Source organism: Rhipicephalus sanguineus, chromosome 2 (assembly GCF_013339695.2).
Source record: "Rhipicephalus sanguineus isolate Rsan-2018 chromosome 2, BIME_Rsan_1.4, whole genome shotgun sequence".
Classification (NCBI taxonomy): Eukaryota; Metazoa; Arthropoda; class Arachnida; order Ixodida; family Ixodidae; genus Rhipicephalus; species Rhipicephalus sanguineus.
In genome coordinates, this window is record NC_051177.1 from 98,555,042 (window position 1) to 98,580,667 (window position 25,626).

Sequence of the window (25,626 nt, forward strand, 5' to 3'; positions counted from 1 at the left end):
TATACAAATATTGTTAGAAAAGCTAACCTATAAATTTAGTGTCAGACTCAGAACAGACTGCTTTCCTGTCACAAAGCTTGCAGTGTACGTGATATGCATCCAGCAGTTTCATTACTATATAGCATAACAAAATATGTAGTTTTGCTCTGTATAAACAATAACTATAAGTGAACATGCGTTGTGTGTGTATACCTTTATGTGCAGAATTGCACGCTACATTAAAGCAACCATGAGCACGTGCCGCAGCTTAGGCAGCAGAGACCATGCTCACGTGTTGAATGCAAGAAAAGGGGGAAAAAAATGAAGACATTTATTCACGATTACTTATTTATGTGTTTAGTCACAGAATCAAACATAAATTGAAGTGGTACAAAAAAACATTTTTAACATGCGTAATTATTATGAGCAAGACATGTTGCAACATCGTTTCTTTCATATAATGTCAGGTGCTCTGTCATTAAAAACAAATAGACAGTTAGAAAATGGGAATAATTCCTGTTTATACAATCCTAGCAAAAGTTTGGCTGAAAAGGCTTTGATCTATATTTACAATATCGGTGCAAAGGTACATAAGCAAGGAACAAAAGGCTGGCAGAAATATTGTGCTAAATACACATGAGGACATGATTATGGCAGACAGTCATTACCCCTCTCATTTTCTAACCATGATGCACGTGTTGTATGCAATGAATGATTGCCACTGCTGATTGTGTTATTGCCCCATGCCACAATTTCACGAACCGAGGCAGTATACCAGCGTTAAAAAACTGGCACATCCCATTCAGGTACAGCTTGTCTTCATGGAGCTTAAAAGGTTCAGAACAAGAACTTGCTTTTACCAAAATAGAAAACCTTCCGCTGATAAGCGTGTTAACAAAACAGGTTCCACATCGAACGAAGCTTTCCAGTTGTTTTAAATCAACTGAGTTTTATGATTATTTGCTGACATTCATTCAGTGCAAAGCAGGCCATTTGATGTGCCCTCTTGATTAGATCAGAAAATAGGCCTTTAAAAATCAAGGTAAAACTCGCAAATATTTTCTGTTCAGTTTGTTACCAAGTTTTTTTTCTGTCCAGTGGACCATAACTCATTAAAGTGCCATGACGTGATTGGTGTTCTTGTTTATTCAGTCGAGATTCTAACAATTCATACCTAGAGGTGAGCTCTTCAAGTTATCTTTAGATTGTTGTGTGCTACTCCTCGTAATTGTCTAGTGTTTTTTGTTCAAACACTTCTAGTCTTGTTTGTGCCACTAATTTTAGCATCTAAGCTTCTTAGATCTGCAGTGAATTTGGCTTGGACTTGATACTTTGAAGTGAATGGTTATGCATAACCTTGGAAAAGTGACACAAAACCCTCGTTGGTTTGCGAGTCGTTACAGAGGGAGTCAATTTCTAGAAGGGATTCAGAATGAGTGTTATGACGAGTGTTATAGGAACATAATAGCATAAATGTCAAAGAAGCATTTACATAATCTCTCACTCGCACCTGTGGGCACGGAACAGCAGCAGGCACAGGGAATTCAATCCTTTAGTGTATAATGATAAATGTGCACCAACCAGCATCACAATTGAGGTAAAACTAACAGCCATACTGCTACCACAGCTCACATGCCCACTGAAGTTCACGGGTGCAAATTGAGTGGCATATTGAAGTTGCTGTAGTTTACTTGAGTCTCTGCAAATGTGGTTCAACTTCAGTGAACGAGCTTGCCAGGTGAGGGTGCATCCAAGAAAGGTACACTGTCGACGATGTCAGGAATTGGCAATTGCAGGGTGATGGCTGTGAAGACTGTGGAACAAGCTGCAACGTACCCAGTTGGCAGCCCGATGAGAAGCATGGCAATGAAGGCCTGCATTATGAAGGGAAAGTGATTAGATCCATGCTGGTAGCACTTCTTACATGCCAACTTATCAAGCACCAAACAATATATTTAAATGAGTACACTTCTCTAAAAAATGCACAGAATTAATTGACAAAATGTGGCTGCTACATGTTCAATAGCAATAACTTGCTCATGCGTGATGCTGCAACTTGGAATGAATACGACAAACATAAAAAAGAGCATGTCACAGCTTACAGAGAGATATCAGTGTACAAAAATTTTAAAAGACTCATCACTACAAAATATAACTCTACTAAACCCACAAAGCATCAAAACTCTTTTAATGGTAGGCACATACAGGGTGTCCCAGCTGTTGAGCGCCAAGATATTGAAAATGACGAATAGCATTACACGAAGCAAACCTAGTCCATATTGTTCCCATTATTAAAAAATTTCTGTGCAACATTTTATTAGCGAGACTATTTAGATAATTATAATAAATTTTGTTACTCAGAACTACCCACCTAATATAAATGAGGAATCTAGGCATATTAAGGAACATGTAAGTGAGCTGTTTTCAGCAACATATGTGCAGGATGAAAAAATCCGTAAACAGGGGGTGGTTGCTCGAGCCAACGTTTCGACAAGTGGACTTGTCTTCTTCAAGGCTGGAACTGATTTGAACTGAAGAAGACAAGTCCACTTGTCGAAACGTTGGCTCGAGCACCCACCCCCTGTTTACGGATTTTTTCATCGCAGCTTCCATCTTCCACTTCCTGCCGTTTTTTGGATATGTAGAGGATGCTATTCATGTGTGAATTGTGGCTGCATTGTGGTGCTCTCTTAATGTGCATATCGGGCAGTGTGCAAATCCAGAGCATTTTTTTGTTCTTTGGGGCTTCAACAAGCCAGAGTCGGATTTTCTGTTCGTGAACTCCAGTTGCACGGGTACACAGATCATCCATGCCTCATCAACACCTCCTGCAACCTCTACATGGTGTCAGCAGTACGCTGAACACACGTGTTTGCTTGCAGGCACCATAAACACATCACAGGTGTCGCCTGCACCACTCATGCCGCTAATCTCGCAATCAAGTCGAGCCAAGCTGCGTGAAAATTCTTCATAGCCACTCTCTTTCATGGCCGCTCGGCTGGCTTAGAGTGCGCTTTGTGATCTATCATACAGGAATAGTCTACAGCTGTGACATAGCAGCAGTGTTCTCAATGCCTTGGATCCTATGGGGACATAATATCGTCTGAATGCCAGCCAGTGGGTAGTATCCATATTAAAAACAGCACAATATGAAACACAGACAAGAAGGATACAGGACTAGTGCTGACTGCCAACTGTTTGGTTTATTGGACACTAATCAAAGCCTCCTCTAACTACACACCGAAAAGATCTTTCCCTTTTTTTTATAACGCCTCCTGCCAGAGCCGATCGAACAGGCCACACCTCCAGGCGCGTGTTGCGACCGGGCACTGTGGGAGAGCGCTCGCTACCATAGCACTTAGTCACGTGACATGATGTTACTAGCTGCTCAGAGGCAGCTGCAAGGGCTGCGTGTTTAAAAGGGAATGCCGTGAGAGGCACTGGCCACTGTACCTAAAAAAGAGAGCAGGCAAGGGAAGGGCAGCGCATTCGAGGCTCACGCTCCAGGCAATGAATTATAGGAGGCGTCACACTAATGTATCTTGTTAGGGTGGGGAAGTGGGCGTGTTGGCATTGCATGATCCGAGGTAAAAGGCGTGAAGACGAGGACGGACAAGAGAGAGGCACACACACGGGGAGCCACTTTCAAAATGTTTATTCCAGGAATAACATGGGTTCTATTTATAGACAGTGCTATCACATTTTATCGCTGCGCAGTTTCATTCAGAAAATGCCACTCTTTTCATGATAATGATATGGAGGCCACTCTCACACAAGAATCACCTGCTTCAAGAATCTTTTTTACCTCAATCATTAATCTAGTCCGTTTATCACGACTCCTGGCAATCACAGAGCAGGCACGAAAATCCGGTGAAACACTTGCAATCTTGGCAATGGATTGCCACGTGACCCTCTGCCATTCCTAACATTATTGCAATGCTTTCTGATCCTATCGTTTAACCATTGCTCAGTTTGGGCCGCATATTTTTTTACTGTATGACAGGAGAATATCGTAGACCATGGGTTCTCAAACTGGGTTCCACGAAACTCGGGGGTTCCGCAAAGGGCATCTCAGGGTTTCTCAAGCGGCCAGAACGAATGCAACTAGCTCCTGTTTTACCCCCATTAGCACCCAATTTATTTACTTAGACAAGAAATTTTGCATTTTATTTTCTATTTAACAAAGCCAGCGCATGCCGCACCTGCACATCGGGTGTCTGAAGGTAGCGAGAGATGCACATGGTAGCAGCACTAAAGACTCGTCTAGTGCGCGCCATGAAACTTGCGCGATTTGCGGGCCGGCAGTGAGAGCACTCGAAGCACTGGTAACCATGATCGTGAGTGCAGTTTGGACTATGTGTGCTTGAATGAGTTGCGTAATTCTGCAAGCCGAGATATGGAAGATGATATTGGCTTTAACGGGCACGTCGGCGCTTTATCCATGGCCCATGGGACGTCTGCGTTCACGTGGCACAGTTTTCATACGCGCTGATTTGCCATTGCACTAGGTCGGTCTTGTAAACAAAAGGCGCAATGAGCACTTTGATATGCACAACGGGCATTGCTTCATGCCCTCTGTGGGCTACACGAGCATTTAGGCTTAGCTTTATGACTGACGTATCTGTCTACGGCCATTTCGCAGTGTGACTGGCATGCCAAGTCTATGCCAAGTGAAATCGCAAGTCTATGTATTATCAGAAGTCCTATTTTAACGGTGATGGCCTTCTTCAATATTAAAGATAACAGGCCAATGTGGGCAGTGGTAATACTGCCATATCATTATCACAGAAAGAGCTGCATTTTCTGAATGCGACTGCGCAGCGATGAAAAGTGACAGCGCTGTCTGTATAAATACCACCCATATTCTTCCTGGAATGAACATTGTTGGAAGTGGTGCCCTGTGTGTGCGTCTGTTGTCTGTCGTCATCTTCTACCCTTTTACCTCAAATCATAATATACCTTGAAATGGAGTAGACAAGGGACGTGAAATAACCTAGACTTCTAGCAGTGCCAGATGATAAAACTTTAGTCAAACAAGATTAGTTAGGGATGTAGCAACACTCCTTGTCAGTTAGATTAATCAAAGGCATGCTGACACATGTTGCATCTCTATATTTCATTGCAAATGCTTCAAACCCTTCACATGCATTCGCATCTTTGTACTCAAGATTGTTAAGCGGGCTATTGCTTATGGGTCTTGAGGAATGCCCTGGTTCACTCCTGCCACCACCATGCCACAAGGAGCTATGGGTCTCAAGTTCGGCGACTCAAGAAAAGCAGCCCCTGAGTGTCTGCTGTCTTCGTTGGCTGCTCTGCTGCAACAGGTTTGGTCTATGAGGGAACGTGGCTGGCCGAACCTTCAATGCCTACAATGGTGGTCATTCCTTATGTGCATAGTGTCTTACACCACAACAAAAAGGCCCCAGGATGAGCAAGGGCTCATGTTGTATTTCTGGCCCCCAGCAAGAAGGTGAATCCGAACAATCCAGCCAACAAGGGCCGTGTGAAGAAGCATGCCACAAACTATGTGTTATGCAGATGTGAGGTCTCGTATAAAATTCCGACCTGACACATCGGGCAGACGGGCCGTTGCCTCAAAAACCGTATGTGCAAGCACACAAACAACTAAAGACAAGAAGCAGCAGCAACATGGCCAACCACTGTATAAAATGTGGCTGCCTACCAATTTTTCAAGAGGCCAAGGTACAGTGCAGATACAAAGATGAGACTGCACATGAAAGGTCTGAAGTGTTTGCAATGAAATGTAAAGATGCAACATGCACCAGTGTGCCTTTAATCAATCTAACTGATAAGGAGTATTGCTACATCAGTATCTAACCTTATTTGACGAAACAAGTTTTGTCACTGAATGCATATGCCACTAAAAATCTGGCTAATTTATTCTCCCCTGTGTACTCCATTTGAAGGTATATTAGTTTGGGCGACAACAAAACAAATCCACACATTTTTATTTCTTGCTTCCCAGGGCCAATGTAATGTCACACACAGCTCTGAATGATTGTTGTAAACTTTTACACGCATGCAGAACAAAATCTGCTATGACCCGCAAAATATAGTAGCCGTTTCTCAAACTTAGCACACTTAGCCGCATAACGCAGTATGACGGCAGAGTTGACTTTGCATGCGCTGCAGTGTGATGCTATCGCAAGTTCCTTGTCAAGATAACGATATAAGACAAGCCGTAAATGACCATGGCCACACGCAAACGCGGCAGCCTCCCCTCCCGTTACATCAGTGGGTAGTGGTGAGGGTTCGCAGCAAGCTGTCCTGTTTTCTCAAGGCCCGATAATTTGTAGAACTGTTGTCATTTGTTATTTCTCTTTTGGTGGCTGTTTATCAGGAGATTTATGGCCATGCCTCTACAATCAGAAGGAATGGTCACAAATTGGGAGCCTCCTGGGCAAATTGGGAGAGTTGGCAGGTATGGAGTACTACGAGTTTATCTCGCTGTCAATGTCAATATCTCGCTCACAAGTCAGTAAAGTGAGCAAGCCGCTGCAATGTTAGCTTTGTGGGTCTCTGGTGAGCCTCTATCAGGGGTCACCACCAGCGCTGTCCATCACGTACATGTCACTGTCACACCCGCAATAAGCAAGCAGTAAGAAGTCTACGAACAAACTAAATTCACTAGTGTGGCGGCAGTACAAAAAGCTGAGAGGTGCACTCTCTAAACATCTCCATACGACACGAAGGCCAATAATCATTGAGATGAACTGCCAAAACCTGTGACTTCTGCTGTTTACATACAGAACCATACTGATGACTACATCGCTAGATGTACACCTTCAGATTCTGCACTTGCATAAGCTTTAAAACTCAATTAAAATATGCTTTAGGCTGTGTTTGTGGCTGATATTATACAGATGACACCTATATGCTCCCAGTGACGTGATGTAACAATCAAATCATGTTTGATGTTTTTTTTTGCTAAGACTCCTTTAATTGCGGGGTTCTAGTATAATCTACCCTCCTTATGGTGTGAAGTCATCAACAGTGACATTGAAAACTCTCTCAATATGCATGCTAGAGAGAGAGGATATGTTGTAATGCATGTGCACACCTTGCACACACGATTGTGGTCCCATTGCCACAATGCTCATATCTGAGTCCTGTTTACCGTGCAGTGCTTTACCGTTTCTACTGTTCAGAGAAGGCACTGAACTAGCCATCGTCACGTCATAGCAGCGTTGGTCCAAATAGTTGACCAACATTGCGCTGAAGATATAATGATCAGGAACTGAATTCAGAGGGCTTGGCATTGCTCCTCTGAACATGTGCAACCGTACTGCTCGTGGCCAAGACCATGCTCATACTATGTGGTTTTTGCAAAACTGACGTTCTCGAAGGTGTGCTGCCTCTTATACTTCTTGGTCAATAATATTACCGATTACATGTACTTTGTCCCTCGAAAAGTATCTGAATCATAATCACCATCGCAAATTAAAAATGCAATTGAATATTTACAAAACTGCCAGGAAGTATAATTGATCATCAGTACTAATTACATGTAAATCTTTAAGCGCAAGTCTTAAGCAATGCAGTTGGGCAGTATTGCACAAGACCCATCTCTGATCCCAAGATTGCCAGTAAATAATTAGGAAATAATCTGAAAGCTTGCCTTCAGAAAGCTCTGTATTTCACAGGCTGCTTTAAAGACATTTAAGCAAGCTGATGTATACTACAGCACATGTTCAACATAATAATTGCAGTTTTATTCTCAAGATTTCGTGTTTATAAATAGCTGTCTTGTTTCAATTCTGCAACTCGAACATGTCCAATCTACCTAATTATTTTTAGGGTGCAAATGTTCGTTGCATTATTATACATTGGGTAATGATGAGGAAACACAATTTTTGTGGTTTAAAATCACCGTAAAATATGATGCTTACCAGACGGATGGCACTCACAGCATAGTTCCTAGGTATTCCTTTCTGTCACTCCTCATCAGCTGCATTGGTGGCAAAGTAAGATTTTGGTTCTGCTTCTCATTCTTTTCTTCCGGCCTGTGCAATGTACCTAAAACAAAATGTACAAATTTCATCCAACACATCAAAATAAAATCATCAGCGAGTTCTTGGTACTCTACAGTATGAAGTAGAGTCATAACTAAGGAGCAGTGTTTTGTTGTCACGTTAATTTGGCATATGTTCAGTTATTTCCAATTAAATTTTTTTTTCAATCGAACAAATATTTATAGACATGCTTTCTATCTTACCAGCACATTTTGCCTGAGGCAAAAAAAAACATTGCAAGTTAGCATTCATGTCACGTGTTGAGTGCCGATTCATCCACCATCCCACAATTACGCTATTGTGAGTGAACTTGGCAAAGCATTATCTATGTATGTCTTCCCTTGGCAAAGCATTATCTATGTATGTCTTCTATTTGGCCGTGCCCTCTGTGCTAACAAGGAGTGCAACAGTTTACCATAAAATTTTTGGTTGGTTGTTAGCTCACCCACTGCTGCCCACTCTTTAGGTTCGGCACTTTAAATTCAAAGCATCAGAACAAACTTATCCAAGGATGGTTGCTTGCTGGGCTAGTTGGTTCATATCGACGAGTGGCACAGCGCGGAAAAACAGGAAAGGACGACAACAGAGACAGAGTGCAAAGAGCGCTGACTTTCAACTGTTTATTTCGCTGGCAGCATCAGGTATATGTACTACAGCGGGACCGAAACATAGCAAAAAGACGATAAACAAGAGGTGCATGGGGTGATAGCTGCAAAGATCTAATCACCAGGTTTCTAAAAATTTTTGCTCCTCCTTCGTCAATGTAAGCGATGGCATGCTGACGCATCCTTCTCCTGCACAAGCAATTTCGGCCGCCTCAACTATTTCCCTGACGCACTGGTCTTTGTAGCGATAAACAATGTCACTTTTTGAGAACTCGGCATTGCACGGCTTAGTATGCCGACGCATGGACTTATCGACACAGTTACCACAGTGTAAGCCGAGATTGCCCTGGTTACCATCTCTTAAATTCTTGTTGTGCTCTTTAAGCCTCGTGTTGACGCATCTGCTGGTCTGTCCGATGTATTCGCACCCGCAAGACAACGGCATGCGATATACAACGCCTTCTTCACAAGGCACAAACCGATTCTGGTGATGAATGCTGCACAATTTCTTTTCTTCGCTTTTACAAGGGTTGGTTTTCTTGCAAAGAACTGAAAGTTTTAGTGGAGCCGAAAACACGACGCCGATGCCTAGACGCTTTCCCATCTACTTTAGGTTATGGGATGTCTGGTGAATATACGGAATAACGGCCATTTGCTTCTGCACATCGACACCTGCCACATCATTCTTGTCACCTTGCCAGATTGTTTTCATTTTTTGCAATAGGCCTTCAGCTACAGAGACCACAAGGGAGTCCGGACAGCCAGCCTCCGACAGCTGTCTATTTTGAAGCGCTAGGCTTTCCTGAAGCATATGCTCGCAAGACTTTGACAGAGCATTAGTGAGACATTACTTAAAGGGACACTAAAGGCAAATAACAATTTATGTCAGAGTGAAAGCTCAATGTATGACAACGTCTAAAACGGCAATATTATCAACAGCAGTGTCCTACTTACCGAGAAATTAGGCTAAATGTATCACACGATGAGTGCCACGAGTGGGACATTTTGAAAGTGATGGATGATGTGGGAGAGTCTGAATACAATTAATCACTGGTAATCAAACTAGCTGCAATAAAAAAAGAACCTTCCATGCATCAAGACACGTAATACAATGCTGCTTGTTCACTGTTTGATTCATGGAAAAAAGAACCTTTGGCGCGCGTGGTTCAAAAGTTCCGTTTTCGCCGAGCTGCGCTTCGCCTGGCATCCTGCTTCGCTCGCGCGGTTGCGTCTCAGTGGTAGTTTCGGTATCGCGTACTGCCGTGTGTTTTGCACGCTCGTGAAAGTCGCTCTGACAAAAAGTTCGACAAAATACCGCATGCATGTGATGTTGCCGGATGCCCGAGTGGTGCACGCCACCAGTGCACGCCGCGGCGCAGTAAAGGCGGGCAACGTTGGGCACGGAAACAGTGACGTGCGAAATACCGCTTTCAGGTGGGTGACTTGAAGTGCGCCAACCCGATGCGGACCACTAAAACGTGATTTTATTTCAAAATAAGCACTTCCTTGGCACAAAAGTAGCACTCCGAGGTTTTTGGACCGCTACTTCAACAATCAAGGGCGACTTAATGTTTGCCTTTAGTGTCCCTTTAACAATACTGCGCTTCACTAGCTTAGAGTGGGCAGATAACGCGGGTAACAGGGCTTTTCTTGCTCTGGGTTCATAACCCCAACATATTTGATCGTCGAAAAACTTTAGCTGTAGTTCTAAAAACCTAATGGAATTGTTTTCTGGCATTTCATGCGTCAAAACTAAAGGTGTTAGGTTTCGCCTGAAGATGTCAAGCACGTTTAAGCCGTTTGATGAAAATCCGCATTTACGTTGTCAATTATGATTAAAAAATCATCAACAAATCTAAAAACCTGGAAACATTTGGTCTTCTGACAGTTCATGATCTCGGGATCGCGCATAGCTAAAAACAGATCACTAAGTACAGGGGCGATGCATGACCCAATACAAATTCCGCGCTTTTGCAAGTAAACACCTGTGTCCCAAGTGGCAAATGTAGACCGCAGGTACACGCCAAGCATTTCCAAGAAACCACCTACAGACACTCCGCTACTGTTTTGAAACGTAATGGCCCCTAACCTATCAATCGCCTGTTCAACACACTGTAGTAGCGCATCCTGCGGTAACGAGTAAAACAGATCTTTTATATCTATTGAAAAGGCCGACACTTTAGCATTTTTATAAATACTCAACGTGCGCACTGATTTTTACCAAGAATGGGTCTTCTTTCTGAAGCAAGGACGGCTTATCTTGCAGGAACAATGCCAGACATCTTTGCCACGTATCCTTTTCTGAAATGATTACCCGAAGGGGGCATCCAACTTTGTGAGTCTTTGCAGAAAAAAAGATATCTAAAGAGGACTTTTTCTTATCCTGAAATTGTTTGACAAGTGATTGTATTCCTAGGCATTTACAAAGTTTCGTAGCTAGCATCTTAGCCTTTTTGAGACTTACTTGGTCCATCCTATTGAAGTTGCTGTTGATAGCCTAGGTAGCCTTTCTACGGAGGACATCATTTGCGATAACCACAAAACCACCCTCTTTATCCCAGGAGAGCACACAAAGGCGGTTACTGCACAAATAATCGGACACTTTTTTCAACGGCTCTGTGTGAGAAGGCCGTACTAAGCGTTCAAGAACGTCCACCCCCTGTGAAATACAACTGTTCCTCTCATCTTCCGGTGCGAGTCTTGCTACTTGTCCGAATCTTGCTACGGATTTTCACCATGTGGATTTTCATCAAACTGCTTAAACGTGCTTGACATCTTCAGGCAAAACTTAACACCTCTAGTTTTGATGCATGAAATGCCAGAAAACAATTCCATTAGGTTTTTAGAACTACGGCTAAAGTTTTTCGACCATCACTGGCCACTCTAAGCTAGTGAAGTGCAGTATTGTTAGTACTGTCTCACTAATGCTCTGTCAAAGTCTTGCGAGCATATAATTCAGGAAAGCCTAGCGCTTCAAAATAGACGGCTGTCGGAGGCTGGCTGTCAGGACTCCCTTGTGGTCTCTGTAGCTGAAGGCCTATTGCAAAAAATGAAGACAATCCGGCAAGGTGACAAGAATGATGTGGCAGGCGTCGATGTGCAGAAGAAAATAGCCGTTATTCCGTATATTCACCAGACATCCCATTACCTAAAGAAAATGGGAAAGCGTCTAGGCGTCGGCGTCGTGTTTTCGGCTCCACTAAAACTTTCAGTTCTTTGTAAGAAAACCAACCCGTGTAAAAGCGAAGAAAAGAAATTGTGCAGTATTCGTCACCAGAATCGGTTTGTGCCTTGTGAAGAGGGCGTTGTATATCGCATGCCGTTGTCTTGCGGGTGCGAATACATCGGACAGACCAGCAGATGCGTCAACACGAGGCTTAAAGAGCACAACAAGAATTTAAGAGATGGTAACCAGGGCAATCTCGGCTTACACTGCGGTAACTGTGTCGATAAGTCCATGTGTCGGCGTACTAAGCCGTGCAACGCCACGTTCTCAAAAAGTGGCATTGTTTATCGCCACAAAGACCAGTGCGTCAGGGAAATAGTTGAGGCGGCCGAAACTGCTCGTGCGGGAGAGGGATGCGTCAGCATGCCATCGCTTACATTGACGAAGGAGGAGCAAAAATTTATAGAAACTTGGTGATTAGATCTTTGCAGCTATCACCCCATGCACCTCCTGTTTATCGTCTTTTTGCTATGTTTCGGTCCCGCTGTAGTACATATACCTGATGCTGCCAGCGAAATAAACAGTTGAAAGTCAGCGCTCTTTGCACTCTGTCTCTGTTGTCGTCCTTTCCTGCTTTTCCGCACTGTGCCCCTCGTCGATAAACTTATCCAATTTCATGCATTTAGCATATGCGAAATGTTCCAAGCTTTCGACAAGAGGACAGGCTTTGTTTTTTGCTCTACAGTTTGCAATATGGTATACATGATTTAAAGATTTGTGCACTCCTTCTTCATGAAGGAATTGTATAAGTGGCTTAGCAGCATGCTAAAGGTGTAGCCTTCACTATAATGTTAAGCTGCACATTCACAACAGAACACGGCTAATTCAGGCATCATTCGTAGCCTTCATTATATTGGTCCTTAACTTGTCTTAGTAACATTTTGCCTTGCACAAAGCAACAAAATACCTGCATTTTCAAACTTTATTTACAATGCCACGTTCCTCTGACACACAGTCTAGTCCATACTGCACCACTCCGTGATGCGTCCATCAGAGCTTAAAGGGATACTGAACAAAAATAGGAAAAAATGACAAAAGCATCGATATTCCGCTTGAACAACGCGACTGTTTCGATAAACGGAGCTTACTTAACATATTTTTGAACAGCTGGCTGTATTTTTGGAGGATTATTAGAATGCGGCACATTTTCCTGTGCTGCTACTTCCCTTTCTCCACCTTTCCTTTACATCCCACTCTCCCCCTCCCACAAAGGTGCTGAGATGGCCCCACCCTTTAGAGGTAGCATTGTTTGCTGCCGGTGCTGTTCATACTGGTTCTAGGAACCTTAGAGTGGGAGTGGAGCGGGTTGAGAGACACGAGCGACGGCTAGCAAGGTTGGCACGCCCATTTCCGGGGATGTTAAACGTCACCTTCTATAGTTGACCGCGCGGCCACTAGACGCAGCAGTTTGTGAAAAACGCACTAAATTCATTGTTTTCAGCAACTTTCTGCCTTATATGAAGGTTGCGTCTACAGATTTCAGTACCCAAGCTTTCAATCTGGTTGAAAATCTCGATGGCAAAAATTTTGTTCAGTGTCCCTGTAATGAAAATAAAACTGGAAGGCCGTAATGGTACTCGGAGCAAGCACAAGAGGAGGGGCAAGAGATACAAAGATGCAGCACCATCTTCCAATTGAAATTTGTTACAAAGTGGCACACATGTATATACAGTCGAAACCCGCAATAACGAAATCGTGCAACAACAAAACATTTTCCTGTCCCTGGTGAAAACCCATAGGATCAATGCATGTCGCAGCTCTCTATAACAAACTTTTGGTAAACTAGAATCCCGCAACAATGAGTACTGACCAGACGTTTCCCCACACTCAAATGTATTTGCTTCACACCTGCACAGTGAGAGAGACCATTGAGGCAGAGGGGATCGTACGGTCAGGTAACGAATGCGCAAGCTTGCCTTCGTTGCACCTTTCAGATAAGGAGCATTCTTACCTAGCGTGATCTAAGGACAAGGGTTATTGGTAACGCTACATCTTGCTGATGTCAACTATCCCGATTTTCTTACTACAGAGTATGGTTTTTCTGTGTATGCACATGTGCGCACCTATCTAATAAATTTCAGTTGGAAGATGGCACTACGTCTCTACATCTTGTCCCTCATCATGTGTTTGCACTTAGTACCATTACGAATGATTTAGTCCAACTAGCCAAAATCACAACTTTCTTGAAGCTCGTACTTTTTCATGCAACAAACACAGGAAGCTGTTGCATGTATTAGAAACAGTAAACAAACAGCACACAACACCACTCAGCTTAAGAAATACGTTCCAGGTGGCCAGCTCTGTTGGTTTTCACTATTTTTTTGCCCAATGCAGTGGTGTACCTGGAAGCGTGTCATAAGTGAACATTACCCGGTCAGTGAAAACATGCAACAGGTTGCCCATCACGGGGGTGATTCTGCTGTGGCACATGTGCACTACAGGGTGTGCCAAAAAAGAACGAACTTCTGGTCGCCGTTCTTGAATTTGAGTGAATTTAATCCAGGTGGAGGTTACAAAACAGCAATAATTTTGAAGTTGGTTGGTGAAAAAAAATTTTTTGTCGCTTATATAAAAAAAAGAAAAACGAATTTTTGGTCACAAGAAAAACTTTTCTGCCAATTTCGCAATTTCTGAATTTTAAACACACCAGCAAAAACACAATATTTGTTCCTCTCAAAGAACAAGTGGAATGCAATCTTATGAGTGTTTTATTTAGCTTTGTTGTAGAGAGGCTTTTGAGGACAAAATGACACACATGGTAAACGGCACAAATTATTTGTACCTCATGAGTTTACTGCTGCAGACAAGTTAAATTGAGAATAATAAAACTCGGTAAATATTGATTTTGATATCTGAACTTTTTTTTCCAAAATTTGTCATGGTTATTGAGCCCCAACAACTTAACCATCAGCCATTGTTTACTGACAGCCATAGCTACAAGGTGCAGTGGAGTTACTGAGCTATATTAATGATAATTTCTGGGGTTACAGCGTGCCTCGTAAGCAAGATGTGCTTATCAGGCACGCTGTAATAGGGGGCTTCAAATGAATTCCGAGCAGGTGGGGTTCTTTAACATGTAGTGGCATCTAAGCAATTGTGTATTCATGCATTTTGTCACTACTGAAACGCGGTAGCCTTGGCTGGGAAATGAACCTGCATCCTCAAGCTGCTAAGAAGCGGCACCCTACCTGCTAAGCTACAACTGCAGGTCAGTGAGCCATATTAAAGGGGTACTGACACAAAATTTTGCGGCCGAGATATCCTGCGGGATCGATTCCAGTGAACATGTGTGTATCATCTGCAAAATATCAACAGCGAATATAGCTTGGTACGTATTTTCAATTAATTTTGAAGTTTGCGTAAGCGATCGACATCCTCGGGCTATTGACATCCTCAAAGGTGACCCTTGGTGACCCCCTACTTTGCTCACGTGACCACACTGCAACAAGTTATGATGAGGCGCTGGCGATGAGGCGGCTGGCGATGAGGACATCGTCAAGGTACGCAAACACAGTAGGGAGGCCCCGTGTAATCTCAGAAATGAACCGCTGGGAAGTTTGAGCTGAATTGCGGAGTCCAAAAGGCATCCGCACGTATTCAAACAACCCAAAGGGCATCGTGATGGCGGTCTTAGGTATGTCGGCGGGCTCGACAGGAATCTGGTGGTACGCCTTAACAAGGTCCACTTTGCTGAAAATTGTGCAGCCATTGAGGCGCGATGTAAAATCCTGGATGTGAGGTAGGGGATAGCTGTCGTGGACAGCCTTGGCGTTCAACACTCGATAGTCCCCACAAGGACGCCAGTCACCGGGATCACACTTTGGCACCAAATGCAGCGGGGAAGCCCAAGCGCTTGACGAAGGGTGGATAATGCCGAGCTGCAGCATGTGGTCAAACTCCCGTTTAGCAATAGCTAGGCGGTCTCCAAACAGGTGGCGTGGTCGAGCGGCTGCCGGTGGACCTCGGGTGACAATGTGGTGTGTCACCGTATGTTTAGGCGGCTGAGTGAGGTTGCACGGTTTTGTTAACTCCAGGAAACTCGCCAAGATTTTTTCGAACGGTGACGAAGGTATCAGCATGCGGATGGCCATTGGAGCGATGTCGGACAGGACTCCCGAGATGCAGAGACGAGTCTGACCGTCTATGAGGCGGCGCCACCACACGCTGACGTCCAATCGAAGTATGAGAGGAAGTCCGAGCCGATGATCGGTTCAACCATGCCTGCGATGACGAAAACCCACCGGAAAATGCAGTGAAGGCCGAAGTCGAGGGTGAGAGATCGGAGTCCATACGTCGCTATAGATGAGGTGTTGGCGGCACGAAGCACTTGTCCCTGACTTCGAACGATCAGCCTTAGTCGGGGGCACAACGCTAATTTCCACGCCTGTGTCTATAAGGAACCTGGCGCCCGATAGCTGGTATGTGACCATGAAAAGGCGGCTGGAACGAGAAGGGAGATCACACGCCGCCGTCAGTGATCCCGGCAGGTGTTTCCCTGCCACGAACATGGAGGTGTACACTTCGTGGCTCGGTGTCGGAAACGCTGGTGGTACCAGCAGAGAGGTGGAGGGCTGGGACTCCGAGCTTCTCATGTGCGTGAAAGAGCTCGATGACCGAAACGAGGCGAACGAGTCTCCTGCAGGGGGCTCCGGAGTGCGGCAATGGAGGCGGCGAGTTCGTCGATGCGGGCCTCAAGACGCGAAATCGCTGTTTCTGCTGGTGGTAAGACAGCGTTGACAGATTGGGAGGTCGCTTCATGAACCTGATCAACGAGCTCCGCCAGGCGGTCGAGGTTGATGTCGCCGGCCGCCGCGAGGACGAGGCGTATTGGCTGAGAAAGGCGTTGGAGGAAGAGCTCGCGAAGCAACGCTGAGTGGGCAGACACGTCGTGGTCCCCAAGAAACTGTCGCATTCGGCGCAGTAGTTGGGAGGGGCGCCTGTCGCCAAGGTCCCCCTCTGCAAGGAGCTGCTGTAGGCGGACGCGTTCCGAAGGCATGAATCGCTCCAGCACCTTTGTTTTAAGGTGCTGATATGGTGTAGTGTCTGAGGGGTTGGAGAGGACGTCGGAGAGCTCGCTGGCAACATCAGGAGGAAGGACAGAGGCTACGTGGTAGTGGCGTGTAGTTTTCGAGGCGATGCAGTACAGGGAGAATTGCGCCTCGACCTGGTGAAACCAAACTTGCGGGTCCTGTGGCCAAAAAGATGGGAGACGCAGTTGCACGGCCGAGACGTCCTGCAGACGTGAGGTTTGTTCAGTTGAGGGTGCATTTGAGTCAGTCATTGTCTTCGTCCTAAGTCACCACTTGTAGGCTGATGCCAAAGGAGCGAAAGAAAGACACGCCTGAACAATAATCGATACCAGCCAGGAACGTGAGCCGTGGCTTCACGTGCCACAGCCTAGCGCCTTTTTTTTTCTTCTCTCGCCATCGCGCGCTCTCCGGTTTGCGCGCCGCCCGAACGAGATCGCTACAGCGTCATAGCCGCCATTTTTTTTGCTGCGTTTGCTCCAGCAGCCTACTTCTGGGCAGCTGCTCGCGAACTGCGCGGAAGTGTGTCACAGTTCTGTGTGCTGATCTGATCGAGCGCTGCACCCGCTAGGTGGTGATAGTTGCACCCGGATGGACGGATGGATGAACAACTTTATTTTAGTCCTTCGGCGCGAGGCTTCTCATTTTTGAAACCGAAACTGACGACACTGATCGGTAATGAGGAGTCCGTAATTAATTATCTGTCGCGCACTGCAGCAAACGATGTGCCGTGTTATGACTAACAGGCCCCCAGTAACACATTGCAGCAAGAAAACACGAGGCTAAAATTTTTGTGTCAGTACCCCTTTAAGAGAGAAAGAAACCAACTAAGGCACCTCACTACCTTTAGCTGATCACAAGAGCCTTGTGTGCCGTTGGCTCTGCACCAGGCTTTTCGATTTTCTTGAAGTGTGTTGTATTGATGAATGGCGGCCAGTTTTAACCTTTCTAAACCAAGATTTTGGGATCGCAGCCACTGCTCCATTTAGGAGTTCATGATGTAGTACACCCTGCGACAAAGCGGCTGTTGTAAAATATACTGTCCTTTCCTTCCCTTCTGTTAATTTCAAAAATTTGATCATTTCAATTATGGTCAACTTTGTTAGCATCCGAGTGTCCAGATTGGTACCCTGTAGAGAAAATGTCATTTGTGAAGATCAATACATAATAAACAAAGTTGCATTAATTTATTCACTTTTCAATTATTTACAAGTGGTTAAACGCAAATGAGTAGTTTTGCAGCCTATCATCACGTCGGTGGGGAGGGGGGGATATGCTTTACAGGCGGTTGTTTCAACGTTTATGGCTGCCACAATAGAACCACACTCGTTCTCCTCACAGACTATAATATAAGAAAAATTATATTCGTGCTACAAAACAACAGACGGAAACTTGCACAAGTTTACTAACGCTGACTTGAACCAAACGCGAAAGGACACAATAACAGAAGCAACAAGAAGTAACGGCTGAACTGGTGGCCCGGGAAAACATGATGAAACCGTGGTTCAAACAAACAAGGGGCTATGGGGCCCATTCGCTCACAGGGCCCATCTTTGATAGACATAATCACAAAGAGGAAACTAAGAATGAATCCAAGGAAAGCATAATTGATATTATAATAGAAATAATGAACAAACAAATAACACAGCATCTATGGTTTTATTATTTCTTGGCTGCATACAATAGATTACACCGGTGTCACACGATCACTTTTTGTCATCAGGGCCGATCCGGGTCTGATTTCTTGATCGCGATCAACAATAATCGCTGCTACGCGGTTCAAATTATTCCGGATCGAGTTTGGCTGAGACGTTAGTCAGACCGCGATTTGGGAGCCAGATCGCAATCAAAAGTACCCGTGTGACATCGGTATTGAACGTGACTTACGTCACAATAACTGCAACGAAACATGCGATGGCAAAAAAAGGCTACAAAAGAAAAGAGGAAACGGTCTTCGTGAATAGACCCCGCTACTTACCTGATCATGAAGCGTGTGAAGTGCCAGGTGGAACCACGCTACCGTAGACTTCTACCGTAGAAGCCGTTGCCGCCGAAAGCCTTGCTGAAGTGTACGCGGACAGGAGGGGGCACAGCAGAACACAAAACTGATAAATTCAGCCGCACGGTTTCTTGATAACCTAAAGTTTCACACTAATGAAGGGACCGCGGCACCCGCCCTTGCAATGTTGTTTTGGGCGCGAAACTGTCACGTGATTGAAAGAGCCCGCGATGCAACCGCTGCGCCCTCAATATGCAATGTAAGCCAGTGATGTAAAGTATAGCCTCCGAGACAAGCATAAAAATTGGCAATCACGAAGGCTGTGTATATGCGTCGCTTGTGCTTTAATTTGGTAATTTTAGACATGTTACGTACAAATAGTATTGGTATTTTTGAATTATTCCTAAAGTTTCATTCCACTGACATCTTTAAGTGCAAGTTCATAAAAAATTTCTGCAGATCCCACGTACCGTGGGAATCGATGTTATGCGAAGCATGCGCAGGAAAGTGACTGTGGCCTAATTTTTCACATTGAGCAAAACGTGAAGGAATGACGCTAGAGTAATGTGCAAATGGTATATACACATACGTTGAAGAGTCGCGCATGTGTTATATAACCAGTTGTTTACAGTTGCGCAACGTGCCAACAACGACATGGGAACAGGGGCGTAGCCAGAAATTGTTTTCTGGGGGGGTTCAACCATACATTATGTATGTTCGTGCGTGCGTTTGTATGTGTGCGTGTGTATATATAGGCAAGCAAAATTGAAAAATTTCGGGGGGGTTTCAACCCCCCCCCCCTGGCTACGCCCCTGCATGGGACGCTGAGTGCAATATTGGATAGCATGGATTCGTACAGGACAATTAAAGGAAACAGATGCACAGGACAAGCGCAACGCGCTACTAAGCTTCCTCCAGAAAAAATTTCTCTAGATATATATGCACAGCCGAGTGGCACGCAGGCGCCCTGCACGTACGTTACACTCACAGTTGCAGTTATGTTACAGTTGCGTTTCAGTTGTTATTCTTATACTTGACCCTTATGATAGACAACGCACGCACGTTTCACGAACTCGTATGAATGTGTGGAACGGGTTTTTGACAGTTCAACAAAGTCATCATCACCGTGATCAGTGAGCACCAGCAGCTTAATTGACATGACTTGTTATCGAATCCGTTCGTGATCGTGGCTACGAGGGGTCTTAGTGTAGTAAAGTGAAAGGTATAATACAGCTGGTGGAAATCGTGAATACCTCTTACCAAGAAATGATCTATGATACCTCCCGTCCTGGACCTGGCAACGAGGCCTCTTGTGATGCCCTGTTCACATTCAAGCTGTCTTTCATTGCAGCTGTGTAAGAAGCAGGCGTTGTTGGGTTTTGATAAATCAATGTTCAAGTCACCGGCAATGATGAGGGGCATAGGTCCCCTCGGCAGAGTTATTGTAGGAAGCACTGACCATGCACTGACCCCGATTTCTGCGCAATCCACGTGGTCCACGTTGCGGACCACGTGAACGAGTGGATGGTAGTTGAGCGTCTTCCAGAGCTGTTTTGTCTTCATCTCCCTCAATTTCATTGCGTCCGCCGCGGTGGTGTCGCGGTTACGGTGCTCGGTTGATGAGCCGAAGGTCGCGGATTTTGATCCCGACCGCGGCGGTTGGATTTCGATGGAGGCGAAATAATAAAGGCCCGTGTGCTGTGCGATGTCAGTGCACGTTAATGATTACTGGTTAAATGTTGGTTAAACTTGGTTATCACTTTCTTCGCCTGTCAATGTGTGTTTGTGTTGATTGAGAGTCTGTATCACCTGGCACATACCCCCATAACATGAACTCTGGTATTCGGTTATGTGCCACACGTGACTGAGAGAAAGGGTTTCATGACGTACGCGGCAGGTATTTTGCGTTATTCATGTCATGACCAGTTAATCGTGTTGTTCATACATTGATCCTCTGCTTTGCCAGACGACCACGAGAGCGCCCAGACGTAGGCGGATAGATAGATAGATAGATAGATAGATAGATAGATAGATAGATAGATAGATAGATAGATAGATAGATAGATAGATAGATAGATAGATAGATAGATAGATAGATAGATAGATAGATAGATAGATAGATAGATAGATAGACACGGCCAAAGTGCCTGAGGTTCGCTAAGAAATGCTTCGCATTAAAAAAAAAACGCATTTTTGCACTGCAAGCTCTGCTACATGCCCTGCCAACGTTACAAGACCACCTAACTTTATAATGAAGCTGAAATCGAAACTGCATCACACGCAATTTCGATTTCAACTCACTATCATCATCACAAACAACACGGCGGCATGGCGCATCTCATTTGCACCCTTGTGTCTACGCGCTCTGCATTCTCGGGCAAAGGCGTCAAACAGCGTGAGAAGTCGTGTGACCGAAAACGGCAAGCACTACTGGGAACAGCAGTGTACCTCCACGCAACATCTAAGCATCACCGGTGAGCACACTTGATACGGACCTTCCACCACGAAATAGCGTCCACAGTAGAGACACCTGAGCGCGTATGTGCATGATTTGCAAGCCAAGAAACTGTGTCCATCGAACGGACGGTGATCCTCCGAATTACCATAGCCGGCGCACCAGTGGCCCTTAATCTACAATAGTTTAGACTTTGGTCCTCCAACTGAGGCAACTCCATAGCGCTGTGGTGTCTCATGTGCCTTCTTTTGTCCGTGTCTTAAGCCTGCGCTACCATCAATTATCATGCAGAAAGGGACATTTTTGTTGTGCAGCAGACGTTCCATGCACTCTTTGCGCCGACACGCAACGAAGTGTATACCCACTAGAGCTTTCGCTGCTGAAAGCAGCAAGCTAAAGAACGTATCGGCTCTTCTCTCCCCGCCTTGTACCTAAAAGCGCATGAATGTAACATTGGGGAGCAGCGCGACAAGATGATCGGGAAACAGACCTCTCCAGGTATGAACTACCATTTGTGCTGACTAGCGATAATGGTCCACAATTGTCATATACAGAGTTCGCCAAGTTCACCAAGGAGTGACAGTTCACACACGACTTCCAGCCCAAATCACCCTCAGTCTAATGGAATCGTTGAGAGTGTGGTAAATACAACTAAGCCTTTGTTGAAGAAAGCATTCAAAAGTGTTCATGAGCCGCAGGTATGCTTCTTGGACCACAGATATACACCATGCTGGAACACAAAGGCAAGCCCGCTAAACTGCTGACAGGTTCATGAACCGAACCTACTCTGTCGACAAGAAACATGCTGCTTAATCTACCCACCCTGCACCAGCAGACTGATTGGTAGGAAAAAGATGGAACGAATAAGGAACTACTACAGTGAGAAAGCACGGGAGCTACCCCTGCTGAAAGAAGGCGACTCTGTAAGAGTACGACCATTCATGCCTGGAGTGCCATGGGAAAAAGGCATTGTTGTAGAACCAGCAATGACCAGATCTTACAACATTGAAGTGTATGGTGGCATGCTAAGGAGAAAGGAGCACACCTATGACATGTGCCTCAGCCATTTGAGCTTGTGAACAACTAGGAAAGTGTTGCAGAAGCTGACCAAATGGATCAATGGTCCAGACCGCTGCATAAACCTGGTGCTACTGTACACCAAGTACAAAGGAAGTACACCAAGGAAACACTTCGTAATGAACAGAACAGTGCACGTCATGACCTGTGAAAAAGAGACTTGTGCTTCAGCACTGAAGTGACTTCGTTATGACATAGCTGCTTTTTTAGCTTCCTCAGAGGAAAGAGGCTGCTGCATTATATGCAGTTTCGATTTAGACTCACTACCATGATCGTGAAATAATAATAATAATTGTCGGGATTTTACGTCCCCAAACCATGGTATGATTATGAGGGACCGTAGTGGAAGGCTCCAGAAATTTTGAGCATCTGGTTTTTCTTTAATGTTCACCTAAATCTAAAGTACACTAGCCTCAAGCACCTCGCGTCCATCAGAATGCAGCCGCCATGGCCGGGATTGGATGCCACCACCTTCGGGTCAGCAGTCAAGCACCATAACCCCCAGACCACTGTGGCAGGGACTACCATCATCATAAACAATGCAGTTGGCTGCATGAAGTCATGTGAACAAAGAATGGCATCTCATTAGCAGCTCTGTCTCAGTTGGGTGTCTTCTCGCTTGACCCACTAGAGTGAGGGAATCGCACAATCGGGAGGTGCGTTTGTTCAAACTGATATTGGCCTTGCGGTCAAAGCAACAGTGTGCCCAGACCTCGGAAAAATGGCAAGAGGATTGCAGCTGTTGGGTGTTATTTGTGCGCTGCATAGTGTGTTGTGCAGGCACGGTGTCTCCTTGGTGTCTCCTGTGTGTGTTGTGAGTGATCGTTCGTGTGCCCTTTCCTCATGGTGTAATTTATGGTTTAGGTTTTCTTACTGACAACACAGTGTGTTCTGCAGGCCTGCTGTCTCCACGTTGGTGTCTCCTGTGTGTGTTGTGAGTGATCGTTCGTGTGTGTGTGTGTGGGGGGGGGGTATTAGTGTGCCCTTTCCTCATGGTGTAATTTGATGTTTAGGCTTACAGACAGTGTGTTCTGCAGGCCTGGTGTCTCATTTGTGTGCCATGAATTATGGCTTTGGCCCAAACAGATTACGCACTTTTTTTGCAATTGTTTAATTTTTTGGTCCATATTTACTTACAGACAGCTATAGAAAGAATGGAATGCTTTCTTGACGATGTAAGTCCCTAACAGAGGTATAAGTGCAGAGCATATGAAATAGCTGCTGTATCACGTTTTCATCAGTCAGTGATGCAACCAGGTACTTGAGTACTGCAAACAGTTGTCGAGGAAGCTTCGAACAGGAATGGGCACCCTCTTTTGTTCGAAAGCCAGACATGTCTATATATATTTATTGATTTATTGTGAGTCAGACTGATTGTACTTTCTTACAATCTCCAGTAACATGTTATTTTTCTGCTTGTATGTTCTACTCAAAGCTTTTTCATCACCTTTTATGCTCCCCAGGGGTAAGGGCTTTGTCAGACTGCTGTTTTTCTGGCTCCATGGTTCCAGTTGGTTCCACTTCCATGATTCTTGTCAATCGTAGGGTTGGTTGTAGTTGCCTCGTGTCATGCAAGCATGTAGCTCCTGTTTCAGTAGGTCTGTTTCATGTGTGTTTAATCTGAAACCACTCTAAAACATGATTGCGGGGAAGCATCACAATCCAGGTGCAGTTTGACTTCACAATTGTTTGCTTACTTCATTATGTAACGGATTCCATGCAGTGTGATCGCATTAATTATCCTCAAAAGGCCCAGTAAACAACCCCGAGGTCCAAAAATTGTAATGAAGAGAAATATGCGCACGTTTGTTATGTGAACATGCTGCCACAAGAATTTTGCGAGTACATGCTATAATAAGGAAGTTGCAGGGGTTAGAACATCAGTTTCATCTGGTTTCAAATTTTCGCACGGCCTCGCCACCTGTCTCCGCCACAGGGAGGGGAAGGCATAGCCCGTTGTCATGGCTCCACCCACTTTGGCAACATGATACGACGTCGGCAATTGACGTCGTTGGCGAGCTCGATAGCCGCAATGCACTTCCACTTGCTGCGGCTCCTGGTTGTTTATTGTTTACATTGTTACACGTGCTCCGTAACTTGACGGGCAGTTTTCGGCTCTTCAGTAGTTTTAAACCTTTGTGACAGTTCACAATGCAGCAGGGATGCATGCTTGCTTTCCAAGACGTCAAAGGGGTGCGAGAGAAAAGTCTGGAGAACCCTGCTTGCTGCACGAGCAAGCGCGACCTGTCCGAGCTACCGGAGATTCCCCTCTCTCTCCGCTCGGTTTGCAGCCGACAACTGAACAACGCTTTGCCTCATGTCGAAGGCGAAGTACATGCAGGTGCTATGCAGTGCACGGAATATACGCGCGACAAATGTGTGGCTGAAACTGCATCACCACAGGGCCAAAAAACAAGGCACAGTTTCGTAGTGGTTGGTGGGAACAGGAACTGACGTTAACTTGACAACTGTTTGTTGAGACCTGGTTTAGACCAATCGACGAGCTCAGTGGTACGTCAAGTTGCCCACGGGCAAGTTTGCGTTACTGCGCGTACGAGGGGGATTGGTCAGGTGAAGGAAAGAGGCGCGGAAATTGTTTTTCGAAATGGAAGGTCTGCGCGGCGTGTAATGTTCGGAAAATGTGATTGCCGTGGTCTACTGTATGAATTGGCGAGCTTGTTTGGGGGGTGTAAAAAAAAAGTCGGAGTCTATTTACTGGCCCTTTAAGACTAACAGAGTGGAAATGACAAGGACTTAGGAGAGTAACAAACGCGACAGACGACAGCGCTTCTGTTACTTTCCTATGTCCTTGTCGTTTCCACTCTGTTAGTTTTAAGCATGTACGACCAACGTGCCCAAAGATTTGCTCTTCTATGCATTCATTAACTAATCTTAATTTTGCCCTTATATCCTCTTACAGTTACATTTTTTAAGCAGTGATAATTCGTTTGATTTTATAGACTGATGATATTTTGCTGTGACTAAATTGTACTTCACTGTGCAAATGTTACATAATATGATCACTAATCTTGTGTTCCCTGCAGTTTAATGAACTTTGTATTAGTAAATTCAATTAGTGCATTAAGTAATTAATAAATGCATGTGTTTTTAGTAACAGATTTTTTTGTGTGATACTGCATGCGCAGTTTGGCCTTTGCATGTTAGCAATGGGTTGTTGCTCCAAAGCAATGAATCTTTGCTTCATGTGTTATCTTCCTGCTCCAA

At 44.9% G+C, this 25,626-nt stretch overlaps 1 protein-coding gene and 1 long non-coding RNA gene across 3 annotated transcripts in view; both read right to left on the bottom strand.

Annotated features, from left to right (window-relative positions):
* LOC119383451 (uncharacterized) overlaps positions 1–25,626 on the bottom strand; it is an 83,198-nt gene that overhangs the window by 7,042 nt on the left and 50,530 nt on the right. The window lies entirely within an intron of this gene.
* On the bottom strand, positions 291–19,089 carry LOC119383453 (uncharacterized). Its single transcript, XR_005181663.2, has 3 exons — positions 18,849–19,089; positions 7,890–8,016; positions 291–1,853 (listed from the first exon to the last, which is right to left on the bottom strand). It is a non-coding gene; the product is annotated as an uncharacterized LOC119383453 (long non-coding RNA).